Consider the following 18,087-nt stretch of genomic DNA (forward strand, 5'->3'; position numbering starts at 1 on the left):
AGCATCTCTCACAAAGTTGCTGGCAAGCTGTCGACCACTGCTGGAGTCATCTGAGGTCTTTAATGGGGCTGGCGGACCTGCTTCCAAACTCCGTTTTATGGCTGTTGGCAAAAGGCTTCAGTTTCTCACTATCTCTAAATAAAGGTGCCTACAACATTAAAACTGGCTTTCCCCAAGGTGAGCTATCCAAGAGAGAGCAAAGGAGTGAGAGAGATACCTAGACAGAGTCAATGTCTTTTGTAATCTAATCTTGGGAGTGATGCGCCTTCATGTCTGACAAGTTCTATTGGTCACACAAACCATCCCTGAACAACATGGGAGGGGGCTACACAAGGTTGTAAATACCAGGAGCTGGAGGTTATTTGGGGCCATGTTTGTGGTTGGCTAATGCAGTGTCTGTCGTAATTTTCCATATCATTGATCCCCATATCCAGATTTCTTTTATTTTCCGATTATCTAAGGCCCATTTCCCCGACCATATCACCAACTTATTTTCAGTGGCCCAAGAGTTGATATAAATCCATAGCACATTACTGTTAATGTCATTTAGTTTCTCTGATACCTTGAGAAGCATGACTCTTAATTCTGTCCATTGGATGAATTGATCTTTCCATTCGTAGTAATTATCTGGCCATGAACCAGTCATAATTCAGCTGCCTTCCCGATGAGCACCGGTCCCCACAATTTGAGCTACTTTCTGTAAACCATGCTGCCCTTTTAGCAACCTCCAATACTAACAAAACAGGGATGCCCATTCAGCCATGGGGTTAGATAACTTGCCAGGGAGATTTATATCAGATCCAAAGTCATGATGGTCACTTGCTCATGTATCCAATGGATTCCTTCAGTAGATTCCCCTGCTGCACTTTCCTGGATATACCATTGCTTTCTCATAAGGGAACTCCTCTTTACATTTCCTTCTCTAATAGAGTATTTTTCTTACATAATCCATTGTGTGAAGAGCAATTCTGTTCTCAAAATAGTTTTATGTCATTTAGTAATGATATAGTTTCAATCAGTGCTCAATAACAGGCTAATAACTGTCTCTCAAAAAGAGTGTATCTGGCAGCCACCTCAGGCTATTTCCTAATCTAAAATATTGATTAACCATCACAGATTGGCATTCAAGGGCTTTTGTCAATGTCTAATCAGCCTTTGTCTAAGTTTGCACTGCTGATGCCTTCAATATCATTTCTTTGAATTACTTTTAGGGGTTGCTCTAGGAATTACAATACATTCTAGAGTGTTCTTTCCTCCTCTCTTTTCTGAAAAAGTTTGTGTGAAAAATTGGTATTACTTTTTCCATAAAAACTTCATAGAACTCATCTGTGAAACACTTTCTGGGGTTTTCTTTGTAGAGTGATTAATATACATACCTTTATTCTAGTACATATAAAACTATTCTGATTATTTTATTTATTTTTATTGAGTCAGTGATGGTATATGATCTGCCAGGGAGTTATACATTTCATCTAAGTAATTTTCTGAAACAAACGAGTTCACAATATTCCCTTCTATTCTATTCTGTGTCTGTAGAATCTGTAGTGGTATTTCCTCTTTTATTCCTACTATCAGGAATTCGTATCTCTTTGTTCTTAATTATTCTCGCAACAGGTTTATCAATTTTATTAATCTTTACAAAGAACTGAGTTTTACCTGTATTCTGTTGTTTGTCTGCTTTCTATCTCATTGATTTCTCTTATCTTTATTATTTCCTTATTTTTAGTTACTTTACCTTTGCTTTGTTCATCTTTTTCAACCTTCTTAAAGAAGAAAACTAGATCATTGATTTTCAAATTTTCTTTTTTTAATACTAGCATTTAAAGCTATGCATTTCTCTCTAAGCTCTTCTTTAGTTCCAACCTACTGACTTTTATTTGTTGCATTCTTAATTGTATTCACTGTGAAATGTGTCTTAATTTTTCTTATGCTTTCATATTTAAACCAGAGGTTATTTAGAAATATGCTATTTAGTTACAAATATTGGAAGATTTTTCTAGAGAAATTATTTTACTATCTAATTAAATTCCATTGATATCATAGAATTATTACATGACATTTAAGGTTTTCGAAATTTGTTGACGCTCATTTTCTGATATAGAACATGTTCAATCTTACTGAGTGGTTTTTTTACATTTAAAAAAAAAATGTGTGTTCTGTAGTTGTTGGGCATACGCTTCCATTAATGTCAATTAGGCCCAACTGGTTGATGGTATGACTGATATTTTGTATAATTGCTTCAATTACTGAGAGAGTTAAAATATCTGACTATTGTTCAGATTTGTACACTTCTCCTTTTAATTCTGTCAATATTTGCTTAATGTATTTCTAAGCTTTATTATTAAGCACTTACACAGTTAGGATTGTTGTCTTCTTTATGTAATTTCCCCTTTAGTACTATAAAATTTCACTCATTACATAGGTAATAATCTTTCATTTGAAATACACCTGTATAATATAAATATACCTGCACCAGCTTTCTTGTGTTTATAGTTTGTAAGATAAGTGTTTTTCCTTTCTTTTATTTTCTCCCTATGTCTTTAGAATTAAAGAAAGTTTCTTATAAACAGCATATGGTTTGGCTTGGCTTTTTTTTTCCAGTATAATAATCTGTCTTTTCATCCAAGTATTAAATTCAGTAACCTATCAAGTTAATATTCACAATATTGATATAAAATTAGGGCTACTAGCTTGTTATTTGTTCTTTTTTCATCTGTTTTTGCTCTTCAGTTCTTCCTTCCATGAATTGTTCTGGTATAATTGAATATTTTTAATTACTCCACTTTAATTCAAATGATGGGTTTTAGCTATACCTTTTTATTATTTTAATGGTACGTAAAGGACTACAATATGCATCTGTAACTTATTACAGGCTACTTAATATTGTATTTCTTTAAATAAAACATGAAAATCTTGTACCCATTCACCTACCCTGTCCTTACTGCCATTGTTTCATTTATTTTATATTTGCACCTGTTATATGATGCATATACGATACTACATCTTTTCACTAAGTTGTCAATTATCTACTAAAGAAATTAAGAGAAAAAAACAAGAATTCTTTCATTTTTCCCACAGGTTTACCATGCAGTTGCTGTTCATTCTCTCTCGTATATCCAGGTTGCCATCTGGTATAGTTTTCCTTCAGCCCACAGAAGTTCCTTTAGCATTTCTGGTGGTGTAAGTCTGGTGGTAATGAATTCTCTTAACTTTCATTTTTCTAGAAATTTCTTATTTCACCCTCTTATTGAAGGATTTGTTTGATATAGATTTCTGGTTTGACCAAGTTTTATTTGTTGCTTCCAAGAAATCAACCAGCTCCCTGTATATAATGTTTCATTTTACTCTTCTTTTTTTCTTTATCTTTGGTATTCAGGAGTTTGGTATTCAGTGCTGTGTAGAAATGTGGTTTCTTTTCATGTATTATGTTTGGAGTTCTCTGTGATTCCTGCATCCGTAAGATTTTTGTTACCAAATATTTGAAATTTGGGGTAATTTCTTCGGTTTGTTAGTTTCACATTCTCTGTCTCTGTCTCTCCTCTTCTCTTGGAAAGTCAATTACGTATATGTTAGGACTCTTGATATTGCTCTGCAGGTCATGAGGTTGTTTTTTTCTCATCAAATTAGATCATTTCTGTAGATTATTATTCAAGTTGATTGATTTTCTTTTCTTTTGGCATCTCTAATTTGATGTTAAGCTCCATGTATTGAGTTTTAAATAGTGTACTTTTCCATTCTATTTCAACTTGACTTTTTATATATTTCCATTTCTTTCCTGGGATACCACATCTATTCACTAATTAGGACTATATGCTGCTATAAGCTCTTGTGTATATTTGAATTGTTTTTAAAGTCTTGTTCTGTAGAATTCCAATATCTGGGGGCATTTCATAGTTTGTTTCTATTAGCTCCTTTTTCTCTTGACTAAGTTAACATTATTCCTAATTTCCATGTCTAGTAATTTTATATTGTATACTGGACATTGTGGGTGATAAATTATACAGATTCTTATTTCTGCTATTTTACTCGGAATTGTGTTATTTTTGTTCTGGCATGTCATTTAATTATTAGCTCATCAGTTTGTACATGTGGAGGTCAAATTTTGTATTTCATTAGTGTGTATAATTTTCAGATTTTCCTTTAATCTTAGAGCTCATTCTTAATGTTGGAATACAATATTTATATCCCAATTATGGCCCCTCCAGAATTTCAATGGAAATTCTAAGATGTTTACCAAATCTTTCTGGCTTGATATGATTCAACTTCAAACTCTGCTTCCTATGGGTTGGGAAGCATCTAAAAGCTCTGTTCAGGTTTCTCAACCTTGCTTTTTCTGCTTTCTTCTCGGCTTCTGAGATTCTCCCCCTACCAGTTCAACCAAGTACATGAGGGGAGTGTATATGAAGTTTGCGAGTTTCTGGCTGTGTGGCTCTCTGCTTTTCAGCATTTCTTCCTCCATTTCCAGTACCTTTAGTAGGCCTGAACTCCATATTTTGACACCTCATGCTAATAAGACATGGAAGTTTTGTCGAATTATAGCCATCTCTACAATCTGAGGACTGGAGATTATTTTCAGGAGTAAAGCCGTATAAATGTAGCTCACAGCCAGTGCATTTTTCTTCTTTCAAAGTTTCAGAAATAAGCCTTACCTCACATGACATGTGTGAATTCTTGTCCCTTTGGTTCCTAAAAGCAGTAACTCTTCTAAGATAGTATCAGCTTACAATGTTTAATTTCCCGTGATTTCTTGGAACACTTTCAGGTCAAGCTATCTACTTGATATACCACTTTGGTGTTGAATGGGACCTTCAAACATTATATGCCTAAAATGAAGCCCCTGGTTTGTTTGTCTGTTTGTTTTGTTTTTATCTATCAACTCCTTTTTTCCCCTCCGGACTTCTACATCCCAGTAAAGAACTTCATTATTCATCCAACTTTTCAAACCCTTCCAATTCTATTGTCAGATATATCTAATATATCCACACTGGACTTCAAACAAGAAAGATCATCTCAGTTTCTTCATTTACTCTTCCATCTGTCTGGGATGTTCTTTAACAGCACTCCACCTGACTCAATCTATCCAGGACATCTTAGCTGAAATGTCAATGTTCCAAAATCCTTTAACTTATCTTCCATCCTGTCACTCAACCTTGACCATAAAATAGTATTTATTCCCTTCATAATATGCATTACTTCCTGAAATGATCTGTTTAATAACTACTTACTGTTTATTGTTTGTTCATTCACTAAAATATCAACTTTTTAAGAGGCCAAGACCTTCTAGACTTTGCTGCTAAATTCCAAGCTGTTAACATGATGCTTGCCACATAGAAGTTATTCAACAATGTATCTCGAAGGAAGAAAGGCAGGAGAAGAAAAATAAGAATATTGGGGACACATGTTCCAATCAAGGCCGAGTGATCCTACAAAATAAAGAAAAACAAATATGAGTGGAGGGAAATTGATGGAGGTATAGACTGGTGTTGGCTGAAGGAAAAGACTGCCTTTCTGCAAAAGTTGAATGCAGGTCACTGTTCAGGACAGATAAAGCCTCTGTGTGGCTTTAAGAAAGCTATTTCCTCTAACAAGGTAAGGGCTGCAGAGCAGACTTTATTGTTGCTCCAAGAAACTTCAGCAACAGCATAATAGCAAAGAACGCACCTCATTACAGCCTCCATAGAGGATAGAGGCAGGAAATTCAAACAGAGAAATCTCTAGTCAGAAGGTGCAAGAATAATAGCAACTAAAGCAGCTAAAATGATTAATCATGTCTAAATTATCAGGAGAGAGAATAGGTATTTATCATAAGAGAAACAAAGAAAGACACAAAGGCAAAAACTTTGGCTGATGGTACCGGTGGTTGTGTTAAATTAAATTACTAGGAAAGACTTCCATAAAATTGGGAGAGGGCAGGAAGAGAGTAAAGGAGTATATTCCAAATGTGGAAAAAGATTGCCAATGATAAACAATGGCCACTCAACTTTTACATAGGTTGGTTCTGCCAAGAGCTCAATAAATTATGTTTTTGATTGCAGCTGTTTATTCATGTGCTCTGCCACCAGGCAGCTATTAGGCACACAAATACACACCCATACACAATGAGACCACATTACCTCTGTAATACCATTTATTCTGTTCCTCTCACTCTTTTCCTACTATAACTGCCTTTTAAGATCTTCATTACTTCTCACTTGGGTTCTTGTAACAGCTTTTTAACTGGTTTCTCATCCTACAGTCTAGTTCCTATTCTGCTTTATCTTGCACTCCGCTGCCAGAATAATCTCTAAAGCACCCACCTGATTATGTCACTTCTCTATTTGAAATCCTTTGTGGTTTCTCTCAGTTGATTAAAAGTGTTCAAAAGTGTTCAGCACAGAAAACCGTTCTTCATCTGATCCCAGTCTCACTCCCTTAAATTCTCTATATAGACTCCACACTACAACAAATCATTTCAAGTTCCACGAGTGAGTCAAGCTTTTCACCTCTCTGCTTTTGTATACATTTTTCTCTGTACGTGAACTTTCACTTCCCCAACCCCTTTTTAACTAAATTAGACCCTATTCATTCTCCAAAACTCAGTGCAAGCAAGATTTCCTCCTAAACACCCTAATATGAATTAATGTCCCTATTCTTTACATTCTTTATACACCATAATCATTTACTTAATTGTCTCTATTTCCCATAAGATTATTGCTGGTAAAGACAATGTTTTATCTGACTTCCTCGCCTCAGTCCCTGGGCACATAATTATTGGTTTATAAGTGTTTGTTGAATGGATGAATGAATAAATAAATGGTTGAATGACAAAAGAATATAACTCATGAAAAGACACCCATTGATTTCTTTGGTCTCTCAGGGATGCTTGGTCATTGGTCTCCCAGTAATATTTGCTATGGCCATAAAAAATGATTAGAATTCTTAAAACATTTCTATAGGGAAATCTGCAGTTCAACGTGAAAATGTTGTTGAGTAAAGGTAAGAGCAATTGCCTCCAGATAAGAAAATTGGATCCATGTCCTTGATTCCCCAGAAATCCACAACAAGTGAGTCATCTCACTGTAATTGTTTATACCACTATTGTGTCATCCACAATGTGTTGGGGCAACCAATACCTGTTTCTGTGGCTGACCATGTTGCAAGAGGAATGCATCATTTTTAAGCCATCCATCACTCTAGAAGTTCTAGGTACCAAGGGAATTCGTTGAAGTTTGCCCTTTATTTAAAATCATGACTGAAATTTGTGCTGGAAGTAGCGTAGTTCCACCCTTCACATGCATTTTTTTAGTGATAAGAACTATTATAAACAAGTCACTGCCTTTCTTCCACAGTTTGGTAAAGGTATGCTGGAGATATAGGTCATAAACTATTTCAAAGTCCTAACACACAGGCAGTGATAGAAACATCCCTAACAAGGAAACTGGAGACCTGTGCTCTAGTGCACAAATGACCCTGGTCTTGAAGGTTGGAGGGCTGCAGATGGCTGTCCTTATTGTGTTGCTATTATTAGAGGAGGTAAAACTGTGTAAGTGCTTACTAATAAAGCTTAGAAATGCATTAAGCAAATATTGACAGAATTAAAAGGAGAAGTGTACAAATCTGAACAATAGTCAGATATTTTAACTCTCTCAGTAATTGAAACAATTATACAAAATATCAGTCATACCATCAACCAGTTGGCATTAATGGAAGTGTATACCCAACAACTGCAGAACACACATTTTTTTTAAATGTAAAAAAAAAAAAACCACTCAGTAAGATTGAACATGTTCTATATCAGAAAATGAGTGTCAACAAATTTCAAAAAATTTTCAGCAGTTTGATATTTTTAGATTGAAAGGCTGCTGGAAGACAGCACCTTGCCATCTCACTGAATTTCTTCTTTATGATGTTCAAGTAGAGCAGAGGTTGGCATACTTTTTCTGTAAAGGATCTGACACTAGAAATTTTTGACTTTGCAGGAAAGACAGCTTCTGTTGCAACTACTCAACCCTGGTGTTTCATGCAAAACCAACCACAGTCAAGAGGTAAATAAATGGATATGGTTGTGTTCCAATAAAACTGTATTTATGGACACTGAAATTTGAATTTCATATCATTTTCATGTGTGCTGAAATATGATTCTTCCTTTCATTTTTCCCCTAAACATTGAAAAATGCAAAAACCGTTCTCAGCTAACAGACCACTTAATACACACAGTTGGCTGATGTGCCAGCCCCTGAGCTAGAGCTTTTATGAGTTATGTAGCAGATGCTTCTGTTAGGTCAGCTGTGTGTCCACAAGGCTCTGAGACAGGCTGCAGCATGCTTGCTCTTCTCCTTGGACTCTGAATCCCTGGCACGTGCTGGGATATTGTGGATGTTGGCAATCTGTGCTCCTAGTGCTTCCTACGGTGTGTCAGAGTGAGGCCATTAGCTTTTCATCCAGGCTGTAAAATTGTCACCCCAGGCCAGCTCCAAGCAAACTTTCCTCAGTTCCTCAGTATGCTGGTTTGAAACTCCTATGTACCCCAGAAAGGCCATGTTCTTCTAAGCCATTCTTGTGGGTGCAGATCTATTGTTGGGTGGGAGATTTTGATTAGGTTGTTTCCATGGAAATGTGACGCATCCAATTCAAGGTGAGTCTTAATCCTTTCCTGGAGCTTTTTATGAGAGAGAGCCCGTAGACGTTTAGAGAGAAAAAAGAAAACACCCGGAGACATTTTGGAGAAAACTAATACAGAGAACAGAGATATGAAACCAAGTAAAGGACACAGACGGAGAGAGATGCCCCAGAGACACTGAGAAGAGACCCACAGGACACAGAAAGCTCAGAGAGATGTCCCTGGAGAAGCAAGCAAGGGCCCACAGATGCTCAGAGAGAAAGCCACTGGAAACAGAGGCTGAGAGCAACGGAGCCCAGGAACAAGGGACCGGCAGATGTCACCACGTGCCTTTCCATGTAACGGGCCAGTGGCCTTTCTTCAGGGTTCAGGTATCTTCTTCTTGGTGCCTTAATTTGGACATTTTCATGGCCTTGGAATGGTAAATTTGTAACTAATAAATCCCTTATGTAAAAGCCGATACATTTCTGGTATATTGCATTCTGGCAGCATTAGCAAACCAAAACACTTAGTTGCCCCCAACCCTCCTCTTCTCTATCCCAAAAGATTTGAGGCAGCCAGGGAAGGATAGCGCTGCCTACAGTCCAGCATGAGTTTACCTGAGCATGATGCAAACACGACTCCCCTGGGAAGTCCTTGCAATCATGGAGGGGACAGCCAGGGTGCTGCCACTGCCTGCCTCCCAAGACTGGGAGTCGCTAGAGCTTGAGGAAATGTGAGAGGAAGCTTTTTACAGTGGACGTAGCACGGGATTTGACAACATGAAGTGTTGGGTTTGAAACGACCAGGATTTACCTCTTGCCGTAAGCAGAGCAAACTGTGTCCACTCTCAGACCTCCATTTCTTCCCCATGAAATGAAAAGAATGAACCCACCCAGGATCCAAGGACATCAAAGAGCCAGATTAACAGCATTCACTCAGTTCTTCCACACTATCCTTATTGAATGTCTTACCCTGAATAATGCGGAAGACTGGAACACGAAACAGACACGTAAGGTTTACAGTGTAGCACAGAAGACAGTAAACTAAGCAAATTTTAGCAATAAAGTGAGAATAATGTTACAATAGAGGAAAAATAAGCATCTCTGAGGCTATATACCAGCAGTTCCGACTGGCCTAGGGTGGGTGAAGCCCTCCCTGAGGAAGAGATGGTTGCATGCAGAGGTCCATGTAAATAATTAGAAAACCTCCATGTCCCACAGGGGCCTCTCACAAGGCCAAACCCAGTTCGTATTTTTTAAAAGAGGTGGAGAGGGTGGGCCAAAATACTAAAGCTGAGGCTACCCGGTCATGGGCTCCTAGGAGGTTACCCCTTCTTTGTACCAAAACAGAGCAAAATTAAGTTGTAGGGAAGAAATAGTTTTGCTCTCTTGCAGCTGGGAAAGGGTTAACATTTAGCCTGTCAGGGATCCATTTCCTTTAGGATTCTAAAAAGTTTGCAATTCAGGAATATCGATCTCTGTAAAGTAGAATGTTGGCCTTTAGTAAGCAATAAAGGAAAAGCATAAACAATCTCTTCTCTGCCAAGGCATTTTGTTTTATTATCTAAGCATCCCAAGCCTAGGCTGGTAGACCCAGCCATCAATCAGTGCCCCCAGCAGGAAGAGTGAAATACTCAGGAAAAAAAAAAGAACAATTAAAGGTGCCCTACTAATGAGGCATCAGGTAATTTTTGGTTTTCATATTATGACTTCTAGTATTAATATTGATTCTAATTTTCCTGGTTACCTAAATTAGAAATTTTCAAGAATACAGTGTCTTTAAAAAGAATTCATGATAATCTACTCTAAAAAATTCACATTTTTTACTTTCTTTGTCATTCCTCAATTCCATCTCCTCACCCTAAAGAGAAATGTGTATGCACCCATGTGCTTGTTTGTGTACATATTTGTGTGTGTACACATGTGTGTATGTGTATGCAAGTTTGCATTACATGCTTGTGCATATGTGCATGTGTGTGAGCGCGTGCAACTACATGCTTGTGTATACTTGTATATATGCATTGTGTGTATGCACATGAGTGCATGCACATGCATGCTTGTGTGTTTGTGCATATGGGCATTGTGTGCATGTGTGTGTGAGTGTGTCCTCTTTTTAGTCAGTCAGTAATGGTTTCCTTTGGCTCAATGTATCAAATAGGTTTCTAACATTTATAATCGCATTCATCTTAGATGTTTAACCACCTAGCTTAACCTAATTAGTCATCAATCCCGATTCATAGAATTTTAAGAAATATTGATCCTGAACAATGACAAAATCATTTGAATGTTCCTTTCACAGGATGTAGGAACATTTTTATAAAGCATACTAATGCATTAAGGCCATTTGATAAAATGAACATAAAACTGATGGAACGTTCTAATGTAGTACCGGATTTCTTGCTCTGAAGTCCTATTACAAACCAAGCTCTCATTAATCAACTTGTGGAAAACATACGTTGAGGAAAGATTAAAAAATGCAACAAAAGAGAATCTGGCTATTTACTTCTATTTTTTAAATACCGAAAGATTGATAAATCCACTTTTTATAATCCTACCTTTTCCCTACACAAGAGGAACCTAGTAGAAGTGAAGTAAGTAAATTTACTCACACAAACATGAATGTATGCACTCACGCACACGCACATATGCACACACACACAAGCATGTCCGTGCATGCGTTCACACGCACAATTACTTAGTCTAGTATTCAAAATCCAAGCTCTATGATGAATAGGTAGTCTTAAGGTTTTTTGCCAAATGAAAAGAACATTGAGCATAAAATGGGGCCATAGTTTTCTTAGTGCATTTAGGACCTAAAATGTTCTACCTCTAAAATTAACTACATAAAGATTTTCAATGCTTGAGCATCTAAATAAGTGAAAAATTTTCAGCAAAATTATCATAATTTAATTGGCCAATGAGATGAAGGCTAAGTCAGAGGCCAGTAAAAAGGGCCTCCCATGCAAACATTTTCCTCATCCTGGTCCCACGTCCTACAGCTGAAACCTCGACATGATCTCAAGACACTTACCTGTTTACCCAGGGATTCCTCCCCCACTCCCCTACCACACCCAGCATCCTTTCTGACCCACCTGCATCAGATTGAAGGGTTTCACCTACATTTGCAGACCACTTTACAATTTATGAGGCTTTTCCACGTGAAGCATTCCTCCCAACAATAAAATAACTATATAAATAAAATGATAATGAATAATAAAATATAATAAATAATAATAAATTAAAACATAAAATAAAAATAATAAAATATAGTAACTATAATCTATAATAATATATAATATAATAATAAAATAGCAATAACAAAACTATTATAACCCCAATTTCAAGAAATAGCCTCTGAGGGGTTCATCTATTTACTCAGTTAGTAAATAAACAAGGACTCAATTCAAGTGACATTTCTCTTGAATGAAGCACTTTCCATTGGTTGTCATAGCTTATGCAGCCCCATGTTCGTTCTGCTCTTTTATAACAGATGATTTTTCCTCCCAAATGAATATATGTAAAGTAAAACTGTACTTATTATCTAAAACAATATATATAGATATAGATAGATAGATAGATAGCAGATAGATAGATAACAAATGTTAGTTACTGAAATCCATATCATTTTGGGTATAAAAATCTAAAATTCTAAGTGTAAACAATCATCAGAGACTTGCGGTTTGAATTTACACACTGTTGATTAAGATATATAATTATTATGTTACTGATTAAAATTTTTCTACCTAATTAATCAAAACAACTATGAAGTGGAGATTCTTAAAGAAATGGATGAATTAATTATCCATAAAATAAATAATCAACTTTTAAATGCAAATTCACCTTATCCACAAATAGGAGTAAGGTGAGCAGGCTATGAATAGTAGAAAGTGAACCGTTCATATTCTTCACCAATAATAGGCTTTTTTTAAATTCAACTTTTTATTTTGAGATCATTCTAGATATACATGCAGTTGAATAAGTTCTATAGACAGGCGCCTTGCACTCTTTACCTGATTTCTCCCAATAGTAATTTCTTTACATGCTACAGTACAGGGCGGGCCACGGGGGCTCAGCAGGCAGGGTTCTCGCCTGCCATGCTGGAGTCCTGGGTTCGATTCCCGATGCCTGCCCACGCAAAAAAAAAAGAAAGAAAGAAAAGATAAACTACTGTACAATTTCGGTTTCACAACCATGACATTGTCAAATGATAGCAGTCCAGACGCAGTAATTCTCTCCCCACAATGATCCCTCAAGTTGCCCTTTTATAACACACACCCACTCCCAGCGACCACCCCATCTTTAGCCCTGGCTTCAATAATCTGTTCTTCATTTCTATCACTTCGTCATTTCACTAATGCTATATAAATAGAATTATGCAGTATGTAACCTTTCAGAATTGGCATATTTTCACCTCTGACATATTTGTTCCCTTTTATTACTGAGTTATTATTCCATGTTATGAATGCTCCACAATTAGTTGAGTCATTCACCTATTAAAAGACATCTGGGCTGATTCCAGTTTAGAGTAAATAAGTCTACTACGAACATTTGGTACATGTTTTTGTGTGAGCATAAGTTTTCATGTTTTGGGCATAAATGCCCAGGAATGCAATTGCTGGGTCATATGGTAGCTGTATATTTAAATTTTATAAAGAAACTGCTATGCTATTTTCCAGTGTGTTTGTACCATTCTACATTAGCACCAGAAATATATGAATGCCCCAGTTTCTTAATATCCTCACCATATTTGGTGACATCGTTATTTTTACTTCAGTTATTCTGATAAGTGTATAGTGATTTCTCATTGTGCTTTTAACTTGCATTTCCTTAATGAGCAATGATACTATCACTTTATGTGCTTATTTTCCATCTATATATCCTCTTTGGTGTGATTTCTGTCCTTGCCTTTACACATTTTCTAATTGAATAGTTTATTTCTTTGTGGTTGAATTTTGAGAATTCCTTATGTGGTCTGGATATAAGTATTTTGATAGATACGTGGTTAATAAATAATTTTCCCAGTCTAAAGTTGTATTTCCATCCCCTTAATTGTCTTTTGCAAAGTGAAAGTTTTAAATTTTGCCAAAGTAAAATTAATCACTTCTTCCTTTCATGAATAACTCTTTTGATGTCATCGAAGAACTCTGTCTAGCCCTGGAATCAAGGATTTTATCGTATGTTTCTTCCCCCAGTTTTTTTTGTTTGTTTGTTTTAAATTCTTTATTTAAGTCCATGATCCATTTTGAGTTTTTTTTTGTAAAGGTTCTAATTGTTCTGGTTAAAGCTCATTTTTTTTACCTATGAAAATCCAGTTACTCTAGTTGAAAAAGACTATCAGTCCTCCATTGAATTGCCTTTGCACCTTTCTCAGATTCAGTTGAACCACAATGAGATACTATTTCATGCCCATTAGGATGGCCATTATTTTTTTAATGGAAATAACAAGCGTTGGTGAGGATGTGGAGAAATTGGGAAACTTCTGCATTGTTGATGGGACCATAAAATGGTCTAGCCACTGTGGAAACAGTTTGTCAGTGTCTTAAAAAGTCAAACACAAAATTACCATGTGACCTGACAATTCCACTTCTAGATATATACACAAAAGAATTGGAAACAGAGACTCAAGCAGATATGTACTTATACACTGTTCATAGAAGAACTGTTTACAGTAGCCAAAAGGTGAAAACAGCACAGTGTCCTTCAAACTGAAGTTGACTAGGTAAGCGAAATGTAGTGTGCACCTACAATGGACTATCATTCAGCCATAAAAATGCGTGAAGTTCTGATACATGCGACAACATGCGTGAATTTTGAAATCATTAGGTTGAGTGAAATAAGTCAGGCACAAAAGGATAAATACTGTATGATTCCACTTATATGAAATATCTAGAATAAAAAAATCATAGATATAGAAAATGCATTATGAGTTACAAGAGGTAATGACCAAATGTTTTGGTAATGGATGGTGGTGATGACAGCATAGCATTGTGAATATGATTAAGATTACTGAGGTTTACATATAAATATGGATAATGGCAAAAATGGGAAATTTTGTGATTATATTTATGTAGAGAGATATAGATATAGTGTTTCGTTTCCTAGGCTGCTTAAAGCAAATTCCAGGAAATGGTTCAATTGGAACAATGGGAGTTCATTAGCTTACCGTTAGAGTCCAGGAAAATGTCCAAATCAAAGCATCATCAAGGCAATGCTTCCTTCCCCGAGAGCAGCTGCCAGCAATCCTTGGCTCCTCTGCCACATGGGAAGGCACATAGTGACATCTGTTGATCTCCACCTTCTCTTCTGGGTTTCACTGATCTTAAGCTTCTTGCTTCTATGGTTTCTTTCCCTCTCTGTATTCATTCCATTTATAAAGGAATGAATAAAGGACTCCCATAATAAGATAAGTCCCATCCTGAATGAGAAGTGTCATGCTTTAACTGAAATGGCCTCATCAAGAGATTCTACTTACCATGGGTTTACATCCACAAGAATGGATAATATTTAAGAGTATGTTTTACTGGGGTACATATAGCTTCACTACTCTATGCTCTCTGGACCCAAAAAGACATGTTCTTCCCATATACAAAATACATTCATTCCATCGCAACATCCCTAAAGCCTTAAGTCCTTTCAGAAAGAAAACTAAGTACTAAGTCTCATCAAAATGGATTATGGGTGTGGTCTATCCTGAGGCACAACTCCCCTTTATCTGTGTACCTGTGAAACCTAGAGAACAAGTTATCTGCTATACAATGGAGGGGAGGCATAAGATAAACACTTCCATTCCAGAAAGGAGAAATTGGAAGGAAGACAGGAGTCACCAGTCCTAAACAAATCCAAAACCCTGCAGGGCATACTCCATTAGATTTCAGGGTCTGAGAGTCATCTATGGAATGATGCTTTGTCTACTGAGCCTGATGGAGTGGCATATCCAACCTTTTAAAATGTGTGTACAATGGCTATGCTCTCCCCAAAATTGTAGTGAAGCTTCCAACCTCTTCAAGCATTGGATGGGGAAGGCTCTCTTCAATCTTCGGGGCATCTGAGAAAACTGGGGTAGCAACTCTCTTCTGAACAAGGGGATGGAAAGCCCATCCTCTCCATATACTGGGGTAGAGTCACCCTTTCCACACACATGAGTAGACTCACTCTATTGGCCTGAAAAGATGCCTTCAGTCCTGACATCAGCTTCCACAATCCTGCCCTTGAGGTGATTTTTCCTCCAATCTGTCAGTGATTCTGATCACACAGATCTTAAAAAAAAACTTATTGGTTTTGTACATAGTATGCAGGGTTCCAAACCATGTGACTGTAGAACTTTTTACAGATCCTTCTTAGATAACTGCACCTCCAATCCTGACTTGCACTAAAATGACTGACAGTTTCCATGTTCAGTTAAATCCTCACATGGAGTACTATTCTCTGGGGACTCACTTTATGAAAGCTCAGAATTTTCCAAACCATCAATTTCTGATTTCTTGTGCCCAAGAATTCAGTTCTCACCTTATCCCTTTCCTCTCACACTTTACTATAAGCTGTAAAGAGAAACCAGGCTTCACTTTCTACATTTAGATTGAAAATCTCTTCAACTTAATATCCAGGTGCATCACTTTCAAATTCTGCCTTCCATTCAATATCATAACCCAGTTTTGCTAAGTTGCATGCCAATTTAAAACAAAGATCAGCTTTCCTCCAGTTTCCAAAACCACAGTAAGCATTTTCTTCTAAGTCCTCATCAGAAGTGACTTTAGCATCTATATTTCTACCAACAGTCTCTTCAAAGCAATCTAGGTCTTTTCTATCAAACACTGAACAATTCTTCCAAAGCCATTTACAAATTTTTAGTATTTGCAATAACAGCACCCACTCTCCTGGTACCAAAATTTGTATTAGTTTCCTAGGCTGCTTAAAGCAAATGCCAGGAAATGAGTGGCTTGAACAATAGGAATTTATTAGCTTACAGTTTTGCAGGTGAAAAAAAATGTCTGAATCAAGGCATTATCAAGGTGATGCTTTCTTCCAGCAGACTGGCTACTGGTGATCCTGGGCTCCTCTGTTACATGTCAAGCTCATTTCTCCCTTCTCTTCAGGGTTTCATCACTTCCAGTTTCTTGCTTCTATGGCTTTCCCTGTCTGTGTATTCATTCATTACATTTATAAAGGACTCCAGTAACAGGATTAAATCTCATCCTGAATGAGATGGGTCACACCTTAATGGAAGTAGCATCATCAAAAGATCCTTCCCTTCATTTCCCAGTGCATACACACACACACACACACACACATTAAAAGAAAAAAAAAGATCTTTCTTACATTGAGTTTACACCCACAGGAATGGATTAAATTTAAAGACATGTTTTACTGGGATGCATACAGCTTCAAACCACCACATATAGACTACAGCTAAAGCTATAGATAGCCACAATAAAAAAATTATTAAAAATCAGTTGGCCATATCTGTCTGTGTCTATTTCTGGATTCTCAATTTTGTTTCATTAATCTATGTGTCTATTCCTCCACAAATACCCCCAGAGTCTTGAATATTGTAGCAATTTAATAAAACTTCAAATCAAGTAAAATGACTCTTCCAACTTTATTCTTCTTTTTCACAATTATTTCAGCTATTCTACTTCCTATATAAATGTTGGAATACTCTTATCTACATCTACAAAAAGTCTTGCTGGAACTTTTATAGGAATCGCATTAAACCTATATATCAATTTGGAGCAACTTGACATCTTTTGTAAGTTGAGTCTTCATATCCATGAATATGGTATGTCTCCTCATTTATCTGTTTTAAAATTTTTCTTTCACCAGTGATTTGTACTTTTCAGTATATAAATCTTGTTATATTTACACCTATATTTCCATTTTGTGAGAAGTTGTAAATGGTATTGTATTTTTTCTTTTGGTATCCAGATATTCATTGCTAATATATAGAAATGCAGTTAATTTTTGTATACTTATCTTGTATCCTACAACCTTGCTTAACTCACTTATTCACTCTAGGAGTTTTTGTACCTTCCCTGGGATTTCATATGTCAGTTATCATATTATCTGCAAAAAGGGACAATTTTCTTTCTTTATAACCCATTTGCTCTTATTTCCTTTTCTTGTCTGTTTCACTGGCAAGAACTTTCAGTACTGTGTAGAATAATAATGGTGAAGTGGGCATGCTTGCCTGTTTCTGGTCTTAGGGGAAAACATTCAGTCTCTCACCATTTAAGTATACCATTAACTATAGGTTTCATGCAGATGATATTTACCGGGTTGATGAAGTTCCCTTAGATTCCCAGTTTCTGAAAGTTTTTATCATGAATAGGTGTTAAATTTTGTCAAATGCTTTTTCTGCATCAATTGATAGGATCATGTGGTTTTACCCTGTTAATACAGTGGTTTACACTAACTGATTTTTAACATAGAGCCAGCCTTGCCATCTTTGGGGGGAAAAACAATTCATAATACAGTATAATTACCCCAATTCTATTTGCTAATATTATGTTA

General features: G+C 36.4%; 1 long non-coding RNA gene across 1 annotated transcript in view; it reads right to left on the minus strand.

Annotated features, from left to right (window-relative positions):
* Positions 1 to 5,350: 5,350 nt before the first annotated feature.
* The window catches only part of LOC143662709 (uncharacterized), a 39,055-nt gene continuing 26,318 nt past the window's right edge, over positions 5,351 to 18,087 (minus strand). Inside the window, exon 3 of the long non-coding RNA XR_013165562.1 lies at positions 5,351 to 5,423. This is a non-coding gene — a long non-coding RNA (uncharacterized LOC143662709). The remainder of the gene's footprint in view (positions 5,424 to 18,087) is intronic.

The sequence above is a fragment of the Tamandua tetradactyla genome, chromosome 18, assembly GCF_023851605.1.
Source record: "Tamandua tetradactyla isolate mTamTet1 chromosome 18, mTamTet1.pri, whole genome shotgun sequence".
Taxonomy (NCBI): Eukaryota; Metazoa; Chordata; class Mammalia; order Pilosa; family Myrmecophagidae; genus Tamandua; species Tamandua tetradactyla.